Source organism: Pagrus pagrus (genome assembly GCF_965226575.1).
Source record: "Pagrus pagrus genome assembly, chromosome: 23".
Taxonomy (NCBI): Eukaryota; Metazoa; Chordata; class Actinopteri; order Spariformes; family Sparidae; genus Pagrus; species Pagrus pagrus.
In genome coordinates this window covers 734,167-739,352 of record NC_140205.1, presented here as the reverse complement: position 1 = coordinate 739,352, position 5,186 = coordinate 734,167, and positions in this window count along the sequence as shown.

Genomic DNA, 5,186 nt, shown 5'->3' with positions numbered 1-5,186 from the left:
TGTCATCCGTCACTTCTGAGCTGAAATCAAAAGTTCATGCTTGACCTTCATCAAGCAGCTACATGAGGTCTCAGTGACCGGAGCTGTCAGTTTTATCACTTGGTCTTCTTCAGCAGATGGACCGACGTACCTGCAGCAGCATCAACATCAGACCTAAAACACAGATCAAAAAGGTTCAAACTGATGTTCTGCTGTTAAAGAATCAGATAAACCATGTGAAGCTCCAGGAGAGCAGCTGGAAACGGGCCTGGACTCTTCTGGAGCTGTGATGAGACTAATGCTGAGTGGATCGACGTGTCAGCTCGGAGCTTTGATCGTCTCATTCACACTCATCAGTCTGAGCTAACCATGCGTGCTAATTGCTCCAGTATGAGAAACCTTTCAGTCTTCTTCTGCTTTATCACAGCCCATTGTCCTGGATCTGCTCGCCGTCCTGTAACTGCAGCCTCAGGATGGAAACCAACAACTGACCGAGACTCAGCAGCAGAGCTCTCATGCAACGTACCGAAGTGCCTCTGAGCAGCGAGGGGTCCCTTTGTTTAGAAAGGAGATGACATGACAGAGACCGATTCATAATTCACTCACATATCATCAGAGGACGAGCTCATTCAGGTTGGATCAATAATGAAATTAAACACAGAGGACGACTTGAGGAGTGAAGCTGCTCTGTAGTCTGGTGGTGCGGCACTGAAACCATTGTCATCGTTTGTCCACTGGGGGGCGCCCATTAACAAAAACTTCCTTGTAGAGCACTCAGTAAAGTACAGATACCTCAAATTTACACAGGAATGTATTTATGTTTGAGTAAATATACCTGGTTACATCACACCAGTGCTGAACATTTAACCTGTTTGGGTTTGTTTTGTTTTTCCCAACAGAATTAAGCGTCCACACAGAGAAGATCGTTTGTGTCTGTGCATTTATTGTAGTTATTGTTAATTCCTGTCACAAAATTAACATTATTTTTTATGTCAGTGTGCTGAGGACGACTGGAGGAGTGAAGCTGCTCTGTAGTTTTGTGATACGGCACGAAAACAATGTTTACTTTGTTTCACCATCTTCATCTTTCCTCCACAGGGGGCGCCACAATCAACAGGACTAAAGTTCTTGTAGTAGCAAACAGATTCACACCAGTTTATTTATATTTGTGTAAATTAACCCGGTTCCATTATCTATTTATTTCCAGCATGCTAACCCTACAGAGAGGGGAGCGGTTGTTTCTGTACCTTCCTGTCACTGGCTGAGTCGGTCTGCTTTGGGTCATGTGTCTGTCTGGCCACAGGGGGCGCCACATCCCGCACAACCCGCCGGTCCCGGTGTGAGTCTGTTATATTTAAGTGTATTGACACGTGAGTGAATGTGTTGAGTTTAAACGTTGAGACGTCACCGCTCCGCGCCGCAGTTTCACCTCCACGCGCCGAGTTACTGTTTCCTGTCGGCTCACTCGGACGCTGCCTGCGCCTTTAAGAGCCTGTTGAGTTGAGCTTCGATGACGACATCCTTTATTTTTAACGCGGTGACCTCATCTCTGATGGCAGCAGGACTCCACCAGCCGCAGGACTCCACCAGCCCAGCGCCGCCGCCTGTACCGTCTCTGACCCGGTCCCGTCGCCGCCACACGGAGCCAGCCTCCATCTTTGACCCGGCCGGACGGTCGAGGAGCCGTTCGGACTTCTGACGTCGAGTTTTCAAACGGTGAGTCGAGCGAAGTGTCCGGTCCAAGTCTCCGATCCGCGGCTAAAGTTCCGTTAACGGGCCTAAAGTCCGAGTTTAGTTGACGCGTGTGTCGGAGACGGAGCGGTGCCGAAGAGACGAGCCGCAAAATGTCTCCTTCTGTCGGCGGCTGCTGGTCGGCCTGGCGGTCAGCGAGCCGCCGACACCGACACACCGACAAAATGTCAGAGAGCAGCGAGCAGCGGCACCAGAACCACGAAGCGACTGTCTGGACGTGTCCACACGACCGCCCGAACTCTACCAAACACCCGTTACCTCAGTAAAGACTCTTTATACAACTTTTAACCAGCTGACAGCAAAGTTGCGCCTCACGTTTCCATTGGACTCTCCCCTTTAACAATGCCAGACCTCATTTAGAAAAAGGGCATTTTAGCAGATGCAGTTTACGTTACTTTAACATCAGTTTACACTAAATCCTTCATTTTTTCGATCAGTTGTCACAATTTTTAACAATTATCATGAGAATTGATCCAAACTCATTTAAAACTGCTGACATTAGACATTTTATTCACATGAATTAATACAAAAACTAATATAACATCTACAAAGTTAATCCAAACTCATCTTTTACACTCATTAACTCATTAAATACAGTTTATACAACTTTTAACCAGCTGACAGCAAAGTTGAGCCTCACATTTCCATTACACTCTCCCCTTTAACAATGCCAGACCTCATTTGAAAAAAGGGCATTTTAGCAGATACAGTATAGTTACTTTAGCATTATGTCTGGACACAAACACCTTTTACTGTTCATCAGTTTATAACCGATATCATGAGACTTGATCCAGACTCTGTTTGTACAGTCTGACATTAAAACTTCCACTCACATGAATCCTCCCTGATTTAATACAAAAACTAACCGAACAGCTGAGAATGTGAATTTGTGTTAAAGTTAACTCATTATTATTTATGAATGTGTCCACACAACCTTTCAGCAGCTAACATTAAAGCTGACCCTGATATTTACTCTCATTTCATTACAAGTCTGTGTTGTTATCGAGCTGTAAACATAAAATTGATGCTATTTTCCAATATTGCCTTCATTTTTGATCACTGTTATAATGTGTAGCCAAGTACATGTACTTAAGTACTGCACTTAAGTTACATTTTGAGGTATTTTAAAGTACACTCTAATAATAAGTGTATTTGTGTAGCGTTACAAAGTGCTTCACAGTCAACACAACAACAACAACTGACGTGTTGCACTGAAGATTTTTGGGTTTCCACTGTTAAACGGACATTTGGACAGTTTCATGAGTTTCTGACCTTTCGTTGACTAAACAATGAACTTGTTTATTATATTTTCAGAAGTTCTTGACAGATTGATGGAGAACATGAGGAGCTGCAGCCCAGTTTGAGCTGCAGCAGCCAGTAACCTCCCACTGAAAATACCTGTTGTCAGTTTCACATCTTATTCAGAGGCTCACGTTCGTTAGGGTCATTAAATGGATCAATACACATCAATATCTCACTGATCATCCTGAGAACCGTGAACAAAACTGTCAGCACAATAAACTCCTTAAAAAACCATCTGAACTTTTAAAATGGCCTCTCGTGTTTTTTACATGATGAGTTTGCTCAAAGTGAAAATAATGAGTTGTGGTTGTTTAAGTTGTGATCTTCTTTTAGTCGTGAAGATATTTTTAAGGGTGAGCTGCATGAAGGAACACACTGTTGGTGAAATGGGTCATCTTCACCTTCTGAGACTTCAGATTGGACCTGTAAGACTCAGAACCGCCCTGATCGCTGGATGTTGTGTTTCACGTTCAGCGGCGGCGGCGCTGGTTTCGGTGACGTCGTCCGTACATTAGCTGTCTCTCTCTGGTCACTGACACCAGATCAGATGAGACCGACACTTGGCCTGCGTTCAGACTAACTGCCGTTTGATTGTATCCTGTGATTTTAGTCTCGACTCGTTGAGGAAGTCGGCGTTGAGCTCTGAGGATTGATGGGTTTGTTTTTCTGCGTGAGGGATTTAAAGGTCGCTGTGAACGTGAGAGAGACGAGATCAGCAGCATCCATGAGTCTGTGCTGTCAGGACGGGAGGGCTGCCTTATTCTTATTACAGGCTAATTATAGATCAGTGTTCAGCTTTATTTAGGAGGTGAGGACATTTATAAAGAAGATCCAGCGGGCTTAAAGGAACAGGACACCCAAAAATATGAATTATCTTCAGTGAGTAAGAAATTAAAAACAGGTAATATTGTTTTATCTGCCTTAAACACTGTATCATCAGTGTTGTACAGAGAAAAACAAATATTAAAATATTTCTCTGTAGAACTGATCAGATAAATATAGACGCTCATTACTGCCAGAGGAAGTGTTTTTTTTTAGATAACAAGAAAAATGTAACTTAAATTCAGAATCAGACGCTAAAGAGAGAGACGGCAGTTAGCATGTTCGCCTCAGTGGATGTCTGTTAAACTGTACTTTATAGTTTGTTGTATTTTATTCATTAGACTCTTAGAGACGTTCCTCCTCTCCTGGTCTGCAGCAGTGTGAGGCCTCAGTGAACAGCTGCGTTGTATTAAATCATTTTTATATCCGTGTTGGTTTTGGCTCAGGTGAGGGGAACCTGCCTGTCTCTGATGTCAGCGAGGGGTTAAAGTCCTCTGATTGGCCGCTGTCACAGCTGAGTTATTAACCTTCGGTCAGAGTGGGCCGACAGGTCCAACCAGCAGACACACCTGCTGCAGGTGTGATCAGGAAGCAGGCGGCTCGCTTGATCTGATCAGGACAGTGAGATCTGAGGAGCTGGGTGTTAAAATGGCCGCTCATGTTTGGGAAAGACGCGCTCGGTTTGGTGATTGTGTCTCCAGACTTGTTTGTTCACGTTGTGTAACGTCCTGGTTGCTCTGAAACACGAGTGTTTGTTCTGTGTGACTTGTGACATACGGACGTCTGCGCTTCAGCAAACGTACGCTCAGTTTTAAAATAATATTTCTGTTGGGGTTTGAAGATAAGTCGAGACTTTCCTCCACGTCTGTCCAACAAACACCGACCGCCGTTAAATGAGTTACAAACGTTTCCTGTGTCCTGTCACGTTTCTAACAGCAGCTGTTCGTTCCTGCAGAGAATGAAGACATACAACATTCTCTTATTATCATAACGTCATAACCGAGAAATAACTAATGAAATCAAAAATCAAAGTCATAAACAATTTCTTTAAAACTTTAAACTAGTTTTAAAAAAAGGACAGAGACTCGACTTTGTTGTGGTGATGTTTGCTGCTGCAGTTCATCCTCGGTGAAGTTGTGATGCGTCTTCAAACTGTATAAGGAAAATTAACATTAAAGGCAGATAAAGAAAATCTAGCCGATAAATAGAATCGATAATATAAAGCCGGATTACTTTGGTTCACTTAACAAGTGCAGCATTTCCACTCAGTATGTGGCGGTTTGCCCCTTTAAAGTTGGTTCTGTGTGTTGCTGGTTGGGTCACTGAGACAT